The 24441-nt window shown below is 31.7% G+C and overlaps 1 protein-coding gene across 5 annotated transcripts in view; it reads left to right on the top strand.

The window, feature by feature from the left end:
- Positions 1-24441, top strand: part of LOC129939356 (putative uncharacterized protein DDB_G0282133) — a 147996-nt gene that overhangs the window by 1185 nt on the left and 122370 nt on the right. The window lies entirely within an intron of this gene.

The following is a 24441-nucleotide window of genomic DNA, read 5'->3' as shown; positions in this document are numbered from 1 at the left end:
AGGGAATAAAATGTGTTGTTCATATCCATTTGTATTATTTGTTGATATTATTTCAAGTATACATACGTCAGTAAATCAGCAAGTGTTTTGAGAATTGATTTATAATGAATTGAAAAAGAAAAAAAAACAAGATCATTAGTGGGGGTGTGATTGGATTAAAATTAGATAGAAGGTGTTATTTTTGTGTTTGAACACTAGTTACGTGTTCATGGTGTTTCGGGCTAGTGAACAAGCTATTAGAACATTTTTTGATGTAGACAAGGTTTGATTTTTTTAATTCTCTTTGATCAATACTCTAAGTTTGAATCTTAAATTCGAAATATTATAACCAAATTGACAAAATAAGAATTCCCTAGGCTTCACATTCTAGACTTTTCATATAGAATTTTGCGAATTTTTTTCTGATTTTTCTTGTAAAAGAAATCTGCTTCCAATACCGTGAACACAGAAGGTTTTCAGTGAGCAAGCTTTGCCATAAACAAAATTTTATGTGTGGTAAAAATTGTTTAAAGAAATTAATTTTAATTGACCATTTAGGCCTTAGAAAAGTCAATTCCTAATTATTCCACTACAAATTCACCCATATCGATCTGCTAGTAGCGTAGTAGCTAGTCAGTCAAGACTTAGCAAAATAATAGTTTTGACTATTTGATGAACTTAAGATCAAAAAAGAATCTATAGAAAAGATGAAAACAAAATTAAAGGCTATACTGGAAAAGTGCCTTGCAACAAAATTGGCAAAAATGTGTTACACTGTTTAGTGGGATGAAATAAGCACCAAAATATTACTGGATTTATTAGACAGTTTTCGGGTTATTTTTTAGGTTTGTGAACAAAGTTTGAAAACATTTAATTTTAAGATAAAACATAAGAATAGGGGCTTAATTTTGTTTACCAAATTTGAATTTGTGATTTGAAACTAAAGTTATAACTTTGAGTGGGTTCAAGAAAACTATTACAGTGTTTTAGCTGAACTTCGATACCCAGTTTAATGTGTTTTTCAACAAACCAAATAAATAACGATTAAAGAAAGTGCTTGTAAATGTTCTGAAATTGTTCGTAAAATTTAAACTTCACTTTTGCCACGCTCACTCAGGTTACGTTAGAAGGAGATTATTTGCTACAGAATTTTTGGAAAATCAGTCGAATATAGAAAATTGAAATATTAAGATATCTTTCAGGATAAGGTTTCAATATAAGAACTTGGTCAGTGCCTAGAAATTTATATTTGAAAATTTTTCATTAAGGTAAAAAAATGTATTCCTGTGAATCAAAATTTAAAAAGACTTAAAAATTACCAATGAAACCCACACGCACTTGCAACTTTTTGGTGGCAGCCTTTGCACTCGGAAGTTATTATTTAGGTATATCTAGAACTTTGTGAGAGTCCTCTGTTAAACCATAAGTCATGTCACTTAAAAAGTGCAACTTCCTACATTTTTGTTTCCATCACTTTAAATGTAAAAGGTATGTTAATTAATGTGACCTACATTTTCTGTTGCACAAGAGCAGGTACCTACAGAGGTAGGTAAACAACATACATACAAGTAGGTAAGGTACAAGTACATGGAAACATCTCCTTTTTCCATAAAATTGGTTTTGCGTGGAAGGAAGGACATGAAAATTATAAAAAGGTCAACATGTTGAGTGTTGACTTAAATCAAAACGAAGGTAGATAGAAAGGGTACCTTCATCCTATGTACTGTACATCTAGATGCTGTTGGTGTTCTCATTTATGTTGGACATTGAGTTTCAAAACCTACGCACCACGTGGATATAACTTGAGTATAGAGGAGTAAAGTAGGTATGCATATAACTACTTTGTGTACACAATGACATCGTTAAAAGGATGTCTTGTTGTTTTTCTGGAATTCGTTGAGGAAGGCTAAATATATATACACACTCATTTATGTATGTAGAATTGTCAGAGCAAAAATATGGTGATGATGACTTCCATAAGGATCCTCGCCTCACACTCCTCACCCCTCACAACCAACACAACATTAGCAACACGAAGTAACAATAAAATAAATTTTCATTTTTCTCCATTTACCTAATTCTGTTTTGATTATATGTGTGGTTTCACATAAAAAAACAAAACAAAGTAAAGAACAAATAAGAAAAGGGTTGGTTATCCTTTGTCTCCATTAATACTTGTTTATTTTTAAAAGGTTAAAAATAAAAGAAAGGAAAGCTTTTTGCAGTACCTAGTTGAAGAAGGAAAATGAGAGGATTTGTGTTAGGAAATATTTTAGAATTTCTAAATTGAAATGGATTATTTTCTTAAAATGAAACAAACACAAATCATTTCACGCAAAAGATTAGGTTACTTAATGGAAAGCTATTAAAAGAGGCAAAAAACCCTATCTTTAAGTTGAGAAAGAGATTTCTAAAAGTGGGGTTTGTTTGTTAGAAATCTACGTCCTTCCAAAGTAAAAGGTCTTTGAAGCGAGTTTTAAATCTTGAAATTAAAAAGAGGTGCCACGAAAATTTAAGTCCCAAGTAAAAACCTTAAGTTTTATGAAGAAATTTAAACTTTTTTTCTGAGTAGTGTAGGACTCTAACCACACTAAATCAGGACCCATCTATGAAAGATCGACCGATGATTTTTCTTTATTAATTTATCATTAGCTTTAGAAGAAGTTTTTAATTTCCATAGGTTTTAGACCATCAGCTCATAAGGCCTGGCTCTTCTTAATATCCGAACTTTGTCTTGCACATTTAAGACAATCTACTTTTTGAAGTTGGTATGACGTTTAAGTCGCTGAGAAGTGATGGAGCTTGTTTTTAAGTCACTGCCAATATAACTTGAAGGCAGACGATCTTTGGAACTTTTGGATAGCTTCAGCCCTTTATTCGCCATCCAAAGTCATTTAAAGGTTTTTAGCAGTATTGGAGTACCTAAGGTACGGCATTGTTTTTCTTAATTTAAACAGATGCGTCAATTTTGTTTAAAACGCCATTTTTTCAGCAAAATACTTACATTATCGACAGCATATTGCAATTTTTGTGTAGCCTTTGCATCGTATCTGTCTGGCCCCAATATTGCAGCATTATTAGTAAAGGTGCCATAATAGTAATGGTGTCCACAAGAAAATTCCTTGAATATAAAAAAAAAAAATATTGGTCCTAGCACACTTCCTTGTGGTAAACTTGCTTCTATTTTCTTGTATTCCAAATAATTTTAGTTGTACCGAACTCTAAGGAGTAACATATGATTCCAAAATTTTGTAGTACTGCCTGGGAAGGTACCTATGCAGTTTGTACGTCCCAAGTGCCAAACCTTTTCTTAATCTTGACCAACATTTCAGTATTTATCCAAATATACTTTCTTCAAGTGCCTTTTTCACCACATCCGTAATTCGATGTACTTGGCTTAGCTTGGAATGTCTAATTCTAAATTCAAACTGATGGTTTCGAAATCAGTCTTTTTTTCTTTTATTTTGCTGAGCCTTTTTAGTAGCAATATTTTGAAAACTTTTGCCATGATTAGTGTAAAAGACATTTAAGATTTTGCGTCTGATACAAGTTTACAAGTTGAGGTAAAACAATGACTTCTGCAATTAATATTTTTGAAATAAATGCAAAAATTGAATTCGAAGTAACAATGGTTGAATTATGAAAAAAGAAAACTTAGGAGCAAAGACTTTTAAAAACCAGTAGGAATATGTTTCAAGCTTAAAAAGAAATTCAGAATAATATTCACACACTAAATTTATTATCTTCATTGATATAAAGTGGAAAACTTTTGAAAAACAAGTTATAAGTTATAAGTCAATAGACTCTAATTCCTCACAAATGTTGACACCATTAAATTAAATGTAAATGTTTTTAATTAATGATGAGTAGTCGTGTGTGTTTTGGTGAAAGCCATTATATTATTGTTGGTATGCTTCTGGTTTTTGGCGTTTTTTTCTTGCCAGATGATGGAAAGCATAAGTATATCGACTTGAATATTATGAAACTGGTTCATAGGAAGTATTTGCAAGTCTAAATTACCTAGAATTTCTAGCTTTATATAATGTTGGTTGCTGCTAAAAAAATAAAAACAATATGATAAAATATACAATAACAAATATTAGTTATGATTCATATTTAGAGAACATTTTTGGACAAAAGTCTTATGTGAATTTCTACAAAAAAAAAATATCACCAACATTATTTTTACATGCTAAATTTTACACATCAAAGCTACGGCGAATGCGAAATAATTTCGCAAACCAGATAAAAAAAGTCACTATAAGCTTTTACTTTTTATCGTGTGAACATAACCACTTTAATCTACCTTAGCAATTTATTACATAAAATAATGGCAAAAAAAAGAACTTTTTCAATTTAAAAGAAATCCCATTAGTATCTTTTACTTAAAATAGAAATCAATTTAGATACAAAAAAAAAAGAAGTTTAAATTGAAATTGGCTTAGAATAAAATAAAAAAGTCAATTTCTATGCATTGTCGATTTACATAGAACTGCAATAAATTTCATCAACTACCTTCATGTTCCACGATTAGAAAACAGAGCACATTTATAGCCAATAAATAACTAATGCTAATGCATTAAGTTGTTTAAATCCTTAAATACAAAATAAAAGAAGGAAACAATAAATATATAGATTGAATTTCATGAACGAAGGTCATATTTGACATTATTTGAGTAAATAAGGAAACAATGCCCTATGCTTGCAAATAAATAAATGACAATTTTTTTTTCTTTGGTTCGTGTGTTTGTTTAATTTCAAATATCGGAGTTTAAGCCATCAAGAGGGTATAGACGTTAGTGAAGAAGCGAATGTACGAGTACAAACTTTATAAATATTTCGTTGATAAGATCTTAAGATAGTACTAATCTTAACTAGCTTTCAACGATTCAAAAATATACATGTTCTGAATTAAGACATCTCCTTTTAATTATTCAATTGAATCACCTTTTTGAAATATGCCTTCCTTACGCATGTCAAGAAAATTTATCTTTTTAGAGCAAAAGTTGGGAAAGTCATAGTTGGTAAAAAAACAATTGTGTGCAGAATTTGCAAATCCCAAATCTTAATATTTTAGATACATTTAAACCATTTATGTATCTCCAGAAGTTCTCATCAGTTAAAAGATGAAGTATAAGCCTTTATTTGACATTAATTGAAGTTTTGGCAAACTTTTAGTCTTTGAAGTTTTGGTGATTTTAAGAAGCACTTTGATTTTAACTATCTGGTAAAATTTACAAAACACATATTCTCAACAATATATTTCTCTCAAAAACCTTGATATAATAGATTTGTTACCACAACAAATTAGGAAATAAAGTTATCAAAAGCTATCAGAAAACAAGAAGTACCCGTGGCATGATGGTTAGTGCGTTAGACTGTCATGGAAGGGGTCTTGGGTTCAATCCCTGCCTTCCATTCCTGGCAACAGTACTTGCACACAGAAATGGTTGAGAGTTGTAAGTCTAGGCCTTGGTTCCCAACGGACTGTTGCGCCAACCAATTTATTTATTTTATCAGAAAACAAGAATGAAACTTTGTCAACAGTCGTATTATAAAGGTTTTTTTTATGGCAAAAGAAACAGGCTGGGATGCAATTCAATAACTTCCCATTAACACAGAGCCGCACCATTTTCTGTCGGTATTTTTAACAGTTTTACAAAATATATATAACAAATGTTTTTTTAAAGTCAAAATTTGTCTCTACTTTAAGATATTTGAGGCGAAATCCAATTAGTTTTTAGTTGTTTTTGTTTGTAATTTTCATTTTTTTTAAATAACTTAAAGTTGACTTGACAATTATGTCTTGCATACGATTGAATAAGCTTTATTTGAATTTCTGTTTTTCCGCAATAATTTTATTTAAAACCAATTTTTAAGAGCAGTTTTTGAAGGTTTTAGTTTCTTACAAACAATATCCATTAAACTTTTCAAAGGTAATTACCTTATGCAGTGTTGGCCAAAACAAAAGAAGCTTTTAAAAAATACATATAACTTTTAGTCTGACTAAAATATTGATAGTATTTGGTAGCAAAGCCCTTGTTTTTAATCACTTAAGCACTGATTTGGAAATTGAATATTTTCCAAATATTTTAATTTGACTCATTCCACTTTTATATTCTATTATTATAAACTTCTTATATGAAGTTATTGTAATGGGTCTTATTTGTCAAATTGAAAATTTTGACATTTCTCGACGTTTTAAAGTCCCTAGAGTCAAAATAAAAGGATTTTAGAAAGATGTCTGTGCGTGCGTGTGTACGTACGTTCGTTACCTTTTTCCTTTATCCATAGCTCAAGAACCAGAAGAGATACCTTCTAATAAATTTTGTATTCATATTAAAGTGCAAAAAGATGCAGAAAAGGAAAAATCAAATTGATAGTTTTTTTGTTTTAAATAAAAACCTAAACAAAAAACATAACTCAAAGTTGGTAAAAATGGATTTTCGACTCAAATATCTTTTAAGAAACTTGAGATTATGGCTTCAAATTTATTGTTTCTTACAAGAGTAATTGCATTCAACATTCAGTAAAATTCTGAGAAAAATCGAATTAACAGTTTTTCTAAAAAAAATTAAAACCTAAGGGAAAAACTAATAAAAGTAATGAAAAACTGATTTTCGATTCAAATAACTTTTCAAAACTTTGAGACACTGGCCTTAATATTATTTAATTTTTTTTAATAAATATTTTTGTCAAAATTGAGTACCATTTAAAGAAAAATCGAATCGACAGTTTTTTTACAAAAAATTAAAAACCTTAAAAATAATTATCAAAAGTAGGTTAAAATGATTTTCGACTTAAATGTCTTTTCAAAACTATGAGATTTTGGCTTGAATCTAATGTAATCTTATGAGAAATATTTTATTGAACATTCGATAAATTTGTTTGAAAAATCACATTGAGAGTTTTACAAAAAATAAAAACCTTAAAAAATCATTTTTCGAAGTTGGTAAAAATGGGTTTTCGACTCAAATATCTTTTTAAAAACTTGAGATTATGGCTTCCAATTTATTGTATTTTACAAGAAATATTGCACTCAACATTCAGTAAAATTTTGAGAAAAATCGAATTAACAGTTTTTCTACAAAAAATAAAAACCTATGAGAAAAATTAACAAAAGTAAGTAAAAACTGATTTTCCACTCAAATAACTATTCAAAACTTTGAGAAGTTGGCTCTAAACTTATATTATTTTTTTAAAATATTTTTGTCAAAATTGAGCATCATTTTGAGAAAAATCGAATTGACAGTTTTTTACAAAAAATTAAAAACCTTAAAAATAATTATCGAAAGTAGGTTAAAAATCATTTTCGACTTAAGAATCATTCAAAACTTATAGGTTTTGGCTTGAATCTAATGTAATCTTATGAGAAATATTGAAAGTTTTACAAAAAATAAAAACCTTAAAAAATCATTTCTCTAAGTTGGTAGAAATTTATTTTCGACTCAAATGCCTATTCAATAATTAAAAACATTGTTTTCGAACTTATTTCATCTCACAAGAAATATTGTTTACGGCATTCAGTAAAATTTTGATAAAAATTTAACAGTCCGTTTTTTTTAAAAGAAAAAAACTCTAAAAAACGCGAAAATTTTGTAAAAATGATGTTCGATTCGCGATATCACGTGAATGATAAAAGTTATTGACTTCAAATTAATTTCATTCATCCAATTTCTTTTTGATAATATGAGAAATAAGAAAAACTACTTAAATTGTTAAAAATTGCTTAACAACTAAAAAAACTCGTTAACCAAAATAGATTTTGGAATCAAACTATTTTATCATATGCAAAAAATTGTTATCAATTTTTAAACTTTTAAGAATAATTCAATTGACAACTTTTTTAACAAAACACGAAAACCTACAAACTTTTTAGGAAAGACAAATCGACAAACAGGATGGGAAGTAAAAGTGTGGGACGCCTGTTTTTATTCTCATATTTTCCTTTAACGGGCTAAATTTTCTCTATTAGTAAAAAAAAGATAGTTGCGTTTGTTTTGTCCAACAAAAAAATTGGTCTTACTGTTCTACTTACGTCATATTTAATAAACCGTTTTGAAAACTATTTTCTTTTGTGGTTTATTCAGAAGAACATACATACGAAGGTGAAACCATCAACGCCAAATCCTACGCTTCCCTTTTGCATAATTTGCGGGAGGAAATTAAAAAGAAAAGACGGGGTAAACTCGCAGCGGGTGTGTTGCTTCTTAATGACAACGCTCCTGTTCACACAACGTGAGTTTCCAAGGCTGCTGTGCGAGATTGTGGTTTTGAAGAAATTCAACATTCACCCTATAGTCCAGACCTTGCCCCTAGTGATTACTTCCTTTTTCCGGATTTGAAAAAATGTCTTCGTGGAAAAAGATTTTCGGATGATGAAGAACTCAAGTCGGCAATAAATGGGTATTTTGCAGGGAAAGAGGAAACTTATTTTTTTGAGGGTTTAAAAAAGCTTATCTCAAGATGTAACAAATGCATTGATGTTAGGGGAGATTATATTGAAAAATAAAAACAATTTAAATTGAATTCGCATTTTCCTTCATATCGATACCGAGAATATATTGAACGCCCTTCGTAATTTATAAAATTTTAGAAAACGAAAATTTACTTATTAGTTAAAGTTATTAATTTGTTGACGACATACAGATTAGTTTCTAATATTTTGGCCAAAACTGTAAGTGAAAAACAATATTTCCTATAGAATCAAATTTTATCCTTAAGATCATCGAATTCAAAATAAATTTTACACATTTTGTTTTGTATTTGTTTTATGTTTATATTTTTTATAAAAAAATCCTGACACTTGGATTTTTCTAAAAATCTTACTGAATTCCAAAAACGATGTTTTTATAATAAACAAATAATTTGAAGCTTACATTTTTAAGTGTTGTAAATATATTCGTGTCGAAAATCAATTTTTAACAACTTCAAGAAGTATTTCTTAAATTATTTATTGTTTGCGAAAAAATTGTCACTTCTTATGTACAAAAATTTGGCACATGTGAAAAATATTCATTTTTTGTTCGAAAATTATTTGACCTGACAAATTTTTGACGGTTTATTTCATTTCCTTGTTATTTTTTTAATTTCATAGCGATTATGTGTGAAATTTTAATTTGTAAAACAAAATTTAATTAAATTCGATAACATTAAATTAAGATATTTTCCACTTTTTTAAATTTTGCAATAGTAAAAAACCGTGCACCACCAAATCTCTCTTAAAACCTAGTTACCTTGAAAAGCCGAAAAATGTCAAAATTTTCAATTCTCATGCCGGACCTATTACAATATCGTCCGATGGAAAAATGTTGCAACACTTCCGACAAAATACTAAAACAAAATAAGCAAAAATAGAAAACATACATTTATAAACAATAAATCAAAAACTATTTCTTAAAGTTAAAAATAATTAAACAATTAATACAAAAATTAATAAAAAAATATAATTACAATTTTTCAAGAAAAATACTATTCAAATAAAATGTAATTTACAAAATTGTTGTTTAAATTGTCAATTAAGATTTTCTCCGTCTACCAAATGTAGACCATTTTAAGTAAAACGTTTTTTGCAGGCTCATGTCGAGTTAAAATTCATTTGTCTAATTTCAAAACTTTTTAATATAGGATCTTTAAAACTTAAACAGTAAAAATGTATGTAAAAATAAACAAAATTTGTTCAAAAAATAGACGTTGTTTTATCTAATTCATTTAAATAAAAAAAAAATGCGTATACGCCCCAGTTTACCATATTATACTACCGCTGTTAATTTACAAATCAATTCAACAAACTATAAGTGCTACCTAAATGTATTAAGTTTTAACGTTTATTTTTAATAATCTTCCATATTATTCATCATATTCGTGCAAAAATCAATTAAATCTTTCCGAATTATTATTGCAGACTCCGATTTGTTAGTCAAAAATTTCATTCAAAAAGAACTTACTAACTTAACTAACATCAAAATTCCAAAAAAAATAAAACGTTATATATACAAAAATCTATCATAAGTACAAATAATACAAAATTCCGTTCAAAACTTTCAGAAGGGTTTCCTAACTCAACACAAAAACAACTAAAAATTTAAGCGTGAAACTTTAATAAAATCATAGATTTTAACGAACTTTTAAATTGCTTCCGTTTTTTATTTGAAATTGACTAAAAATAAAATCTCTCTATCTATAGACTCACACTTTTCAATATCGAGTATCTCGATACAAATCTATAACCATCATAACCCTATTTATACCCGAAGTCATTGAAAATATGTACACTGGCTGAAAAACAATTGAGCTTGATTGATTTTCTGCATAATAATTTCCTCTCGTGACCCAGTTTCTTTTTTTGTTTTCATTTATATTTTTTCAACTTTTTTGTTTTTGTTTATATATTTTTAAAAATCAGCACGATATAAAATAATTAAACCTCCTTCCAACACTTAAATCAATCAATCTTCATAAAGTATAAAACTATCTCTGGTTTATGCCCCGTATAGTCCGAACGCCTTTTATTATAAACATACTTAAATCCTCCGCACTTGTGTGCTCGGTTGTATATGTGTTGTTGTTGTTGGTGTTACAAGCTTATGAAGCTATAGGTAGGGTACTGTAACACTGTATATAGTGTTACTATGGGGATGATAGTAATGACTCTCTTTTAACTATCTATCTGCCTCCAATCAATTTAAAAGTACACACAATTAACCGCACAATTTACGTGCAGGTCGGTGGTTAAGCGCTGCCTGATGCAGTCTGTCAAATTACATCTTCCCTCTCTCCTCATCCTCACTTTTAATTGTCAATTGCTATTAAGCTATTCATGTGTTGTTTTACAAAAAAAAGAAACCAACCAAGTGTAAAGTGGCGGTCCGGTCGATGGTGGAAGGGGTTGCAATCTAACACTACACACAACACAAATAATCATAATCGAATGTCAAGTGGTATTAATCTAAAAACAAAATGTGCATCAACGACAACGACAATCCTAGGCACCGACCATCTAAGAGGTTTTATTTATGTAAATTCGAAATTGATACGTTAACAAATAATAGACGAAGGGGGCTTAGAATCCGTCCTATAGTCGTTCCGATTATAATCCATTTGAAAAGCAATTTACCATAATAAAAACAATTCCAATCAGTTCAATCCAATTAAAACAAAAACAAAGAAGGGAAAAAGTGGAAATACTTAAATATTCATGCAACATGAAAACAAAAACAATAAAAGAAATTATATTGAAACTTAAACATAAAAATTAATATAACAAAAAACCACAACTTTTTCAAGTTTTTATTGCGTACCGCATTTTTCTTGAAGCCAAACACCATCAGATTTATCTGATTTTTGTTTCGTTATAGGATTGCCAGGTTTGCTTCTTTGATTTTGAAAAAAAAAACATAGAAAATACAACATACATCTCTTTGCTAGGCAGTTCGCCGCCAATTCTACGCTGGCAGTGAGTGTTATGACTGCGCCTTTTATGGGACCAATCTTGTTTTGCACTCTTGCTGTGGTCCTTAGAAGTCTAAACACACATAAATCCGTTGGTCAAGATGGTATCCCCGCTATTGTTCTGAAGAGGTGTTCTTCAACGCTGGCAAAACCACTGCGTAAGCTTTTTCATCTGTCCTACTTTTCAGGTCAGGTTCCAAGCGGATGGAAACCTGCATTTGTCCCGCCTATTCCCAAAAACAGCGAATCTTCCTCAACCTCTAATTACGGACCGATTATACTTACGTCCCTTCTTTCCAAGCTTATGTAAACGCTGATTAATTATCAACTCAAGAAATATCTCGAAGATCGAAAGCTTCTTAATGACCGACAATACGGGTTCATCTTACCGAACAGTGAGTCAAATCTTTGCATCGCTTTGGAGAAAGTAAGATTATTGCACTCGATATTTCAAAAGTATTTGATAAGGTTTGGCATCAGGGTCTCTTATCGAAAATGCGTGTTCTCGGTTTTCATGAATCCCTGCTTTCTTGCATTAGTAATTACCTTTCGGATCGTTCAATACAAGTAGTATTGGATGGATTCAAGTCTGAAAACCGTAAAATAAAAGCTGGTGTGCCCCAGGGCTCTGTTTTATCTCCAACACTCTTTCTCATTTTTATTAATGATCTCCAGTCTCCTACTTCTAATCCAATACATTGTTTCACTGACGAAAGCACTCTTAGCTTTTCATATTCGTTTTCAGACTCACATCCCTCTCCTTCGTATGTGGACAACAAAATATGACAAGCTCATTAAATTCCGACCTAAACAGCATTGTACAGTGGGAAATAAGAAACCGCGTGGAATTTTATGCTTCGAAAACTCAATGCTGTCTTGTATCGTTAATCCCCATTGCCATTATCCATGGATGGAATTTACATCAAAAAAACTGATCACCTCGATATTATCGGTATGTGTACCACCAACCATCTTTTGTGGAACGATCACATTCGCCATGTCGTCAAATATGCCGGAAGTTTTTTGGGTTTTCTAAGGCAAAGCAAGAAATATTTCACCACTTCTGATCTGGCTGTTATCTACAAGACTTATATACGTCCAAAGCTTGAGTATAACTCCCATCTCTGAGTTGGTGCTCCTATAACTAACTTAAGCCTCTTGTATAGTATTGGACGTAGAGCATTTAGACTGACTGGTGATATTACCATCATTAATTCATTTTAACAGTTTATGCTCTAGTAAAATAGCCAGCTCCATTTTCCCCTTTAAACAGTTCAACCGTAATACTCGCGCTTCTAGGACTGCTCATCAGTATACCCTCGAGTCCAACTTCGGCTGTGTTGTCAAATAAAGAGATTTGTTCATTAGCCGTGCTACGTGAATGCGGAATTCCTTACCACACTCTGTTTTTCCCAGCCATTTCAATATTCAGGAATTCAAAACCAATGTGCACCGACATCTCCTTTCAAGTCCTCTCTCCTTTTCCTAGTGCTCACACTGTGTCTGCATAAAAAGGATAGTAATGTCGCCTTGAGTTTGTGCTTATTATAAAAAAAAGTTATCAGCTTTGGAGGATAATTTTTACAAAGTTAGAAAAAATAACCAAAAACATAGAAAACATAGCATTATATCAAATTGTATCGTACCTCATTTTCTTCAGCAAAATACCTTTCAAACATAGACGGAACTGCACACCAATTACACACAGCATCTGCCTATTCCATGACTAATAAACTATTTCATGCACAACTTGCCTAAAAAAGTATGCAATTAAAGCACTTATCTTGCCACCCTGATCATTGTAGCTTGCTTTTGTTTTAGGTAGAACTTTTGAAGATTAAATAAGTCATATCCTGGCTGAAATAAAACGTGATATCAATTTTTGCTATTCGGATCTTCTCAGGTGGTCAGGAATATTTTTTTTTTTTCATAAACTAAAAGGCTTTGAAGAATGCCAAAGACACAGTGTAAGCATTGGGAAAAGAAAAGAAGATTTTGAATTCTTAAGCATTTAAATGACAGAGAAAGACAGAATAGTAAGGTAAGGCATTTTACATTCACGTTGTGCGGCTGAAGAACATTTATCTAAACTTCAAAGCTAGACGAAAGTTGGACTCAAGGGTAAACTAATAGGCATTCCTAGACTAGGCTGTAGCGCCACCAAATGTATATATGAAATTGTTTTTAAAGATACCAGAGGTTGGAAAGGAGATTTCAATAAACATAGGTTTTAAATTGTTGCACATTTAAATGACACGAAACGGCATAATGGGGAAATTTACACACTAAAAAGTTGTGAAGAATGCCAATTCTTAAAAATTTAAATGACGTCAAAATACAGAATGTGGAAAGGCATTACAAATTCGCTTTGTACGGCCAACAAATGAATATCTGTATTTTACAACATGACCGAAGTTTGACTCAAATATAAACTGATGTGCATTCCTAGAATGGCGAGTATTATGGTTAAACTGCTTTAGATGAGAAATGCAACTGGCTTAAGATAAAAAAGGATGAGTTGAGCAACATTCCAAAAATTTCAGAGCATCGTTATTGAGTTAGCGATGCTATTACTTTCCAAGAGGCTTAAATAAGTTATTTGAGCCAAGTCTTCATACCGTCTCGAAATATTCTCTTACAGTTTTTTTGTTGTGTATTAAGGATATGGAAATTGAGATGCCATAAATAGAAGAAATATCAGGGGGAATAATTAAATCGTACCAGCCGCAGCCTAAAAAAGAAACAGATTTGGCTTACTCTGCATCTTAAACGTTCAAAGTGTTTGTATACAACCTCGTTTATTTATTGTGTCATTTTCTCTTTCTTAAAATTCCTGATACAAAAGCACGTCAGGTGAATTGGCGTATTTTGAAATTATTTCTACAGTATGGACAAGAAATATGATGAAACAATAGCTTAAAAACGTACGATTCAACCTTTGCTTTTAAAGCTCTGACTATAGGCCTAACTTGATAGCCACTTCAATCATACCCTAACCTATCCTATGTTAGAAGTCTTACTACGATTTGCTTAGTTGATACTAACTCAGCGAAACAGTAACAACAAATGAAAATATCGAACGACTTTATCATAACGATTATTAAAGGACTAATGAAGTACCCGTGGCGTAATGGCTATACGGCGTAGGGCCATCTTGGTAGATATCTTAGGTTCAATCCTTGCCTGTGCTACCTACAGTTTTTTTTTATGTTTACTGATTCTTCCGAGGAATTGAGAAATTCTCGAATAATAATTTTTGTCATGAAGAGTGCTTTTTCAAATTAGTAGTCGTGTGGATTCTACATACAAATTGTAGGTCCCTTCCATCCCTGAAATTACTCTCACACGGGAATAATACACTACATCGTAGTTCTGTATGGCCTGTTGTGGCACCTTATTTATGTGCTTTTAGCACACTATTAAAAATTCCATCTTTCGATATGCTGAATGTTATTTTTCCAACAAAGTAGATTTCTTAAAATCGACAATAAAACATCTGGCAACACTGTTTTTTCATGACCGGCTTCAAATTATTTTGGTTTGTGTATTTTATGTATGAATATTTTTGTTTATTTTAAAGCTGGCACTTATGCAATTTGTGCGAGAGATGTGAAAAAATGCTGTGCCATATATTTTATTTGGAATTGAGGTTGGAAATGTTTCAAAAAACGCAGCTAAATAAATTTGCATGCACTTTTTTGTATGTAGGTTTTTTATGTTGGTTTATTATTTACATGCAGAGTGCAACATACGTCCCGCATCACTTCACGTCGTCGTCTCAACGTGTCGGTCGTCGTCTAAGTCTGCGTAGTTAAGAATGACTAAAAAGTTGGTGTAGGGCCGCACGGCATATCTTTAGTTTTAAGTTTGACTTCGAGAGATGCATAAGATGGAAATTTTCTTGTTTGCAGTGTGATAAAGTTTAAAGCGAGGGTTTTTTCGCCTTTCTACTTCATTTATGATGGAATTCGAAGAAACAAAACAAAACAAAACACCACATCATACATATACATATGTTATGTATGTACATAATTTCAAAGTAATTGCAATTTCCGGTGGACATTGTTTGAGAAATAATACTTGCCGCCACCAACCGCAGCGCAGCATAATATGTGTTGAGTATATTTTGAATGAATATTGCATTTTATATGCATTTATGGTGGCGATATTGTGCGCTAGATTAAAATGAGTAATCCCCTATATCATGTGGTCTGATGGTCTGGTATATATGTAGACTGTATATAGTATGCGTAAGATATCAAATTTTTAGAGGGAAGCAATCTAGTGAAAGAGGGGGAATAAAAAAACATATGGGCTATCAGAAAAGGCATGTTGTATGCGCTTAAGCATGTTTTATACTTTGATTCCAACATCCTTTTCCGTTTGAATGGCACAGTTTTCGATACTTTGTGAGGGGATTGAGAAATTTTTCAAATGAATTGAGGCAGTCATTTGCTTGGGTTGCAACAATTTGTACGCGATAATTGGTGAATTAAAAATCTAATATAAATCACTGTATGCCCATACATGTTATTATAACCAACGTTGACTTTTATGAACTGCTCCAGAAGACATTGAATGAACACGCATCTTTGGCTGTGTTTACCTTTAGCTCCTTGGTCAGTTGAATTTTGTACACATGCAGGCCAAAGGCGCTTTCACAGTTCGTAAATAATTGGTTAACAACTTGGATGGAGTATATTTAACTTTAGGTTTAAAGAATTAACCATAATGAATAAAAGTCAAATAGACTGATCAGTTTACCCTTGAGAATAGTTTTGGATTTCTTTAGCCGCACTACACGAATGTGGTTCGATTTCATTCAAAACTAATGCCCATTGGTGCCTTATCATCCTACCAAGTATGTGTAAGATAAATAATAGATTAGATTAGGTTAATAAGGTTAGAATTAGGAAGGTTGGATGTGTAGATCTATTGTGAAACCCTATGACAGGGCCCTCCAAATGCTTGGTGTAGATTCTGCGAGTTGTAGCACAAATTTTTTTGTAAGTGTCTGTTAGCATATTCACTTGGGTGAGGCAAACTTACACCACCAGTTGCTTGGGCATATTCTCCTAATTTATCCCCACAAGGTAGACCATTCACATCATTACAGCCTTTGCATAAATCCTCCGTAGTGAATTCCATTTTCTTATTGTGGTAAAGTGAGTTCAATTTTTTAATAGCTAGGTCACGAATTTTATTATCTATTACCTTTTTTAAATTTCATGGCAAGATATAAACGGCTGATTTAGGCGAATTGAGATAGTTAGATAGTTTCTTTATTTTAACATATAAATTATTATCAAATGTTTTTCTTTAAGAATGTGGCAACTCTGCCGGCTGCCTGATCGATATTTCATAACAAAAACACAATTTAAATGTAAAAAAGTTAAAATTCAAATAATAAACATAAGTTCATTCATACAAATAAAGAGAAAATAGTTTGTTAAAGCATCAAGTGCGAATTCAACAATTTTGAGATGATTTTGAAATAAAAAATTATATCAACTTTTACATTATTTGAAACACAAAATATCATCATAACACGATCAGATCATTGGACATGGTGTGCCATTGATTCAAATTGGACTCCAAAAAGAATAGATTACTGCCATTTGAAGAAGCTATCTGGTTCCATTCCTTAAACGGGGAGGCATTTATTTGCATAAGCCTTGGATGGATTTGTGAAGGCTTATTTCATCCCTTCTTATAACTTTCAAAATCTATTCTGAGTTGATTTTAAAGTTTGTTATGTAAAGAGGTGTTATGCCACACTCTACATATAAAGCATAATTGTGCGTTGAAGAAGGCAATCTGAACAAGCGTTTGAAGAAATACCTTTACACGGCTTCAAGATCCTCCAGTTGTAAAAATCCAAAAACTTGGGTACCGTAGCACATGCAGCAGTTAACAGTTGATTGAAAAACACGAAACTTGGATTTAAGATCGTATTTTTTTTTTGGTTAGAGTAAAACTTAGGCCACATCAAGTTTAGAGCTGCTTTGGCTTAGTTGCTTTTTTCTTTCATTTCTATTTACCTTGCCAAAGGCTGCTTTAAAATCCACAAAACACGCATATAAGTTCTTTTTCTGAAAACTAAAATCGAAATCCTGACTGGAACACGATTGATGTTCTCAATAAATTCCACCAACCCTTCATATGGAATTGTAGTTAGAATCCTTCTTAGCAAGTTGAGAATCGAGATTCCTCTATAGTTCTCTGGCTGATTGGTATCTCCTTTTTTGAAGATTGCGAAATTTTTTGGAATTCGTAAAGTTTGTTCAAATATGCTAGAAGATGATTTTCGAACGGTTTCGTACTATTCTTGTAGAGTTCAATGGGAATGCCATCTATGCCATTAGCCTTATTATTTTTCATTTTACTCAGAGCAGTTTTAAGCTCAAGTTGCGTAATAGTATTATCAAGTTCGCAGATAGTATTGAACCTATTCTTTCCAGTTCATTAGTTTTTTTCATTTTTTGGAACACCATTTCGTCTCTGCCTAGACCTCAGCTTTGAAGACACAGAACTTGCTAGTCCAAGAGTTTCTAAATAGAAACAAGTTCCAAGTCAGTATCCATCTTTAAGTCACTGTGTGTTAAGTCTAAACGTGTGTTAAGCAGTTAGTGTATACTTTGTTAGCCGTGACGAACTTCTATTCACCGGGTTAATAATGGAGCTGGATTCTCGGCAATCAGTTTGGCTTAGACCCAATGCGCTATTAGTCGCTGATTCTTGTGCAAACAGATCCAGACATTTTGGGTCGAACATTGCTTCTAGTCGGTGTTGTGTAGAGTCCTCATGGCGTCCTTTGAACTTACAATATATAACCATTTTTTTATACATATATACAAGATAGATAACAAACTTTTTTGTATTGACTTCAAAGAACCAAGTTTTAAACAAACTTCTAGAACTTTTTTCTGAAATTGACCCCAAAAAATGATCACCGCATAAGTATATCGCTTTTCTTTAAAAATGTAGCCAAAACTTGTTTTCACCACGTTTAATTATCCCTTTAAATATCCAAAATCTATTCATAATAAAAATAAAATCAATACAAACCCCTTTGATTTTATGAAACTTCAAAAGAGACCAAGAATGTCAATCGGCCTAATCCCCTTTTAAATCAAATCCTTTTACGAGTAGTTAGATCCAGGAATTCAAAGAGCTCGATCTAGCAAAAAAAAAAAGAAAATCAAAACAAACCTCTCAATCAAAAAAAGAACTTAAGAAAACCCCCTTCAAAAAACACATCTTATTGTCAAAAACCCTTTCGTGCAACACAACAACAAAAAAAAGAAAGTGACTCAAAGTAACAACCCTCTTTAGTTTTTATTTTTCATTTGTATATCAAAGCAAAATCAACAACAACAACTTGAGTTGATATCTAAAAATCAGAAAGACTTGAAATACATAAAGTCTTGAAATACAACTCCCCCCCTCCCTTCCTCTGCCGAACCGAATCAACATCATCGTGTCCATCATTTTCTAATCACAACCAAAATGATTGATTACCCATCACCTATCCTTTTTTTCCACTAAGAATTTCAATTCAAGAGTTTACCCTACTTCGTGTCAGTCGGTTGTCGTTGTGGGTTTATGCTCAGGACCAAGCCCATAAAGTTAAGAGGAATCTACAAACATAAAAAATAAGGACTATAGAATCCCATCCCAGTTTTTAGCCATCACCACAAACACGATTTGGCTCTTAAGATAAGAGGCCAAGAAGTGAAACCGATTAGACATTAGACCTCTTACTCGCTTCGTCTTCTTCAGTTTTTTAGCTATATAGCTTCAGAGTCATCTTTTTCCCTATATGTCTGTCTTGTCTGCAGAAGTTCGTTCTTTTTTTTTCTGTCTTCAAGGATTTTTCGTGTTATCTTTTTGGTCTTGCACAAAACACAATTTCTTGGTTTGAACTTATGTAAGAATGGATACTCCAAGCCCCGACAGAAAAATAAAATAAAAATGTTTTCGATGTATTTTATTTTTGCATAACAGAGGAAACAACAACATCTCTGTCTCGTCCTCATTCGTCCGTCTGTCCGTCCGTTGCGTCAAGGAGTCAAAAAGGAAGAAGAATTTAATTTTTGTCTTCCTGCAACAAGAATGCCACACGAAATGCCCCATGTTACTCCCCTTGTTAACCCATCTTCCTTCCAGTTAAACCCCAAAGGGTGGTTTGATTATAGGAATGTGAACCTTTTTTCTCCTCGTTCAGACGATAGGTTGTGCCAGTGCCAGAGCCTTGACTGTGCGTTGGATGTGCAAATTTGGCAGTTTTCGTTATTCGTGAGAATTTTATTGTACCTCAGATATTTGGACATTTGAAAAAGGAACAACAAAATAAGTTTAACATCTCTTTTTGGGGGGCATCTCTTTTCATGTGCAAAATACCCTAACCTTTAGTCAACCACCACCATCCCTCTGCCTATCATCATTGCATGCAAATAAAAAAAAAATAAGAAAAACCTTACCCGAGGGAAGGAGGGGATTGTATATAAGATGGAATAAAATAAAGTCAAAGAATTCAAGATGATGGTCTTATGAATGAAAGTCTCTGTTTAGGAATACAAGTATTTCAGTTTTTTTTTCGTTTTTTTTTTTTATTTCATTCTTCGTTTTCGGTCTATTTTTATTTTTATTATTATTTTTATTTTTATTACTTTTCAACTTTGAGTGTTAGAATATGATAAACACGTGTGCGGCTGTGGAATGGGGTTTTAATAATACCTCAGGAAATGTTCAAAAAAGAAAACTAAACCTATATTTCGACCAAATATTTGTTTTCTAACGAATTTGTTTGCAAATGTTTTTTTTTACCCCAAATGCAAAATTTTATTAAATTTAATTTTTGTTGTTCTTTTTTTTGATAATGGGGCGATGAACGAAGAGGAAGGTTTGATGGGAACAAATAATAATATCTATAAAATAATTATTGTTAGAAAGGAATTTTGTTGTTGTTGTTTGTTTTTCATTGATATACAATTATGTATGCGAATCTTAATGGCCGGAAGTTATCGTACGAATATAGTGTGTCACATTAGTGAAAGACAGACAAACAGACAGACAGGACAGACACAGCAAATATACTCAGACTCACCTTTGGCAAAAAGCCCCAATTTATGGGAATATTATTTTTATGCAAAGCTTGTGTCATCAACAGGAAATTCGGGTTCTTGTAGAGAATTTGAATAATAATTTGAAGTGACAATGACAATGAGAAACAAATATTTTTGGTATTTAAGTTTTATTAGTTTTTTTTTTGTTTATTGTTAAAACTTGTTAATTAGGTGATTTGTGGAAATTTGTTTAAATGAGACATTTTGGGACTTTAAAAATTTAACATGATTTTTATTTCTGTTAATTGTGAAAGAAGTTCCATCACGGAAATGAGCTAAGACTAAAGATGAAGCTATCAATCAAATTTTCTTATGTCATAAACCAAAATTTTAATTTTAATAAAATGATATTTCATTTGAAAGTCGAATTATTAAATGCATAAACTTTAAGACAATTCAAATTTGAGGCATTAATAAATCATAGCATCTTAGAGATATTTTGAATTAAAATGGTATTTTTCCAATGAGTTTTGATGGCCTTAATTTAAAGAGCCGACTTCAAAATTAATGTATCAAAATGGTTTTTGAGATATTGTTTTTTGAAATTCAAAAAAAACACCTATGTATGTATATATAAGGCCTTTTGAGGTTGTATGAATTTATGAAGTAGCTTTTTTTCAAAAAATTCGTGGTGGTTTTACAAATCTAAAAACCTTTTCTTCAATATTCAGTAAGTACAAAAAGTTTTAGATTTTCTTGGATTGAGTGCTAGGTTGTGTTTGAGAAGCTACTGTTTTATAACTGCTAGATCCTCATTAACATAGTTAATAGCATTTCTTATTAGGGAAGTGAAAAAAGTTAGTAAAGTGAAAATAATAGAGGTCCAAGAAAAGAACCCTGAGGGACCCCTGCTCGGACAGTCAGAAATGAAGATGACTGATTTCCTACAGCAACGCATTGTTGTCGATTAGATAAGTAAGAGTGTAGAAGTTTCACCGCAAAACGAGAGAATTTGAAATCATAATTAACTTCTTGGCACAGCACAAAGTGATCGACAGTGTCAAACACTTTTAAAAATCTAGAAATGTTAAGAATGTAGCACGATTCATGTCCATCGCTCTAAGTATATCATCAACAAAAAGTAAAACCGCCGTCTTACAGCTTCTTTATGCATGAATCAGGGATTGGTTTGTTTCTAGCAGGCTATTGTATGTTATGTGTCCTTGACTCTATTTTAAAAGTAGTTTTTCGAAGACTTTAGATAGGAATGACAGGATAGAAATAGGGCTATATTTTGGGTTAGCACATTTTAAACTCTTAGGAATAGGAAGTATCTTACCATATTTCCATATTCTCGGATACTCAAAGCTGTTTAATATAGAATTAAATGAATTTTCAAGAACTTCGGATTGATCCCATCTGTTGCCTCGACGATATCTTCACCCGTGAAACGAGTAAAGTTAAAAGTTTTTTCAGGGTCTTCAATTTCATTACGTCTTGAATTACGTGGTTTGTGAACAGATAAAGTCACAAATTGGGCATTGAGTTGGTTGCAGTCTACGTTAGCATTAGGTTCTGAAATTCGTTTACCATTGCCAATTTACCCAAGTTTTTCCAAAGGTTTTTTCCAGATTGGTTATCTGGGTTCAATAAATTTTCATAGTAGCGACTCTTAGCCATATTTGCATTTAACCAAGGCAAAGAACTACTTTTAACTACCTTATATTTCATGGTCAAAAAGGTTGTTTAGATTTGTTTGCATTGTGTACTTTGTACATCATAACTTAAAATTTTATATAACAGATTCGAAAAATCTTCATAAGTTGTTACATTTCACTTGTTTTATAAAAATCTGAAAGAAACACTAAACCATTATGGTAAAACTGGTTTCAACAGTAAAAAGTAATACGGTTTGAAAGTTAGTTTTTTTCTTATAATGAGTTTTTGTCTTAGCAATTTGTAATTATAAAGGTTTTTGAAATACATACATGGAAACATATAAAAATTAATAAATGGTATTTTTAAAACCTGAGCAAATAGTAAAATATATATGTCCGAAACGTATCTAATGGCTATGAAAATATAAGGCAAAAAAAAGTTATTTTAATCACTTATAAAGGGGCATATTTTAAAAACCTCATTGGGTACAAAAAATTGAAGGCGAGATTCTAATTATTTGGTGTGTTCGTACGTTTGTAACACTGAAAATGTTTTAGTTGGATCAGTTTACAGACCATACAACCATATAAGCATAACACCATTGATTACGACGTTAGAGACAATATCTTCTTGCTTTTCTTGCTGTGTGGTGATTTCAACTGTAATCTGTTGGATAAGCGTTTAGCTAAAAATTTCCTTAATGTATTTCAGGCACTGAATCTGAGTCTCTTTTACTGCTTCACTACTACTCACTTCACCAAAGAGTCTAGTTCGCTACCACACCTGTTTCTTGCCAGTGATATTGGTAAGGTTATGCTTTACAGCCAACTTTTAGCACCTCGTTTTTCCAAGCACGATTTACTTTTTGTATGTTTTGATGTAGTTTTTTAGGTTAATCAACAATTTTTTCAATACCTAGACTTCAAAAACTTAAACACATCTAACTTAGGGCGTGATTTTGACTGCGTAGAATGAAACTCACTGTACTATATGCAAAATGTATAATCTACATATTTAACAGCATATTGACTATTTCCGAGATTCATTTAGAATGGCAGAAGGCTTAGATTATTCCCATACCCAAAAAGCAAACAGGTACTGCTACAGAATTAAGGCCGATTGCCTTTCTTCCGTTTCTTCGAAGGTGTTTGAAAAAACTATCCTGATCCAAATATATCTTACAATCAACAACCTGCTAAGTACCTCTCAGTCTGGTTTTTGACCTAAGTCCAGCTGCAAATCCCCCTTACTTTTTGTAGCTGATGAAATAAGAATGTCAATTTACAGTGATCATGTTACATTGCTAACACAGTTAGATTATTCAAAGGCTTTTGATACTGCTAACCACTCAATTCTTTTTAGAAAGCTGCGAATTAATTTTGGGTTTTCTTTAGAGTCTTGTAAGCTTGTTCTTTCGTATCTCAGCGGGAGGCAACAATGCGTGGTGGGCAATGGACATTTCTCAATGTTTTGAGTGGAGTGCCACAGGGATCTATCCTTGGACCAATCCTCTTCTCACCTTACATAAATGAGTTACCACAAGTTGCTAAACATTGTTAAATTCATCTTTATGCTGATGATGAGCAGCTCTTGATAAGTCGACCTCTTTGGGGCTAAAAATGATGCCGTAGCTTTAATGAACGAGGACCTGCTCCGCATTTCACAGTGGTCTTAAAAAAGAACGATATTTGCCTTAACCCTGCCAAATCAACATCCCTTCCCATCTATAGCAAAAAACTTCGATCTATCGGGTCTAAAAATGTTGAAACTAGAAGACGAAACCATTGAATATGTTAGCACTGCTAGAAACCTACTAGCATTATTAAATCACACTCTCACTTAGGATGACCAAATTAATATTTCCAAGTCTATGGAAGCCTCCGCCTTCTTCAAGTCAATCGAAATTTTATCCCGATCATTTGTTTAAACTTTAAAAACATAGACAGACGGGCACGAGTTGGATGTTATCAGTTTTAGTCTCATCCCAGCCTCGTTTAAAAAAAATGAAAGGTCTTGTGAAAATTAATTATTCAAATTAATCAATTTAATTTTTGCTAAGGTTGAGGACCATAATAATAAAAATAGCTTTTAAATTTCAAAAAAAAAGATTCTAAATATTGTTTTCAAACATTTGATATTTGTTTAATGAATTGGATGAGAATACAACACTAGATTACTCTTGTTAAAAATCAAAATTAGAAATGTCAGGACCTAAATTAAATAAATTATTCAAACAAATTTGGTTAATGTTTCAAATGTTCATACGAGGAAAATTTGATTTATT

This window comes from Eupeodes corollae, chromosome 1, assembly GCF_945859685.1.
Source record: "Eupeodes corollae chromosome 1, idEupCoro1.1, whole genome shotgun sequence".
Classification (NCBI taxonomy): domain Eukaryota; kingdom Metazoa; phylum Arthropoda; class Insecta; order Diptera; family Syrphidae; genus Eupeodes; species Eupeodes corollae.
This window is presented reverse-complemented; position numbering and strand designations above follow the sequence as displayed.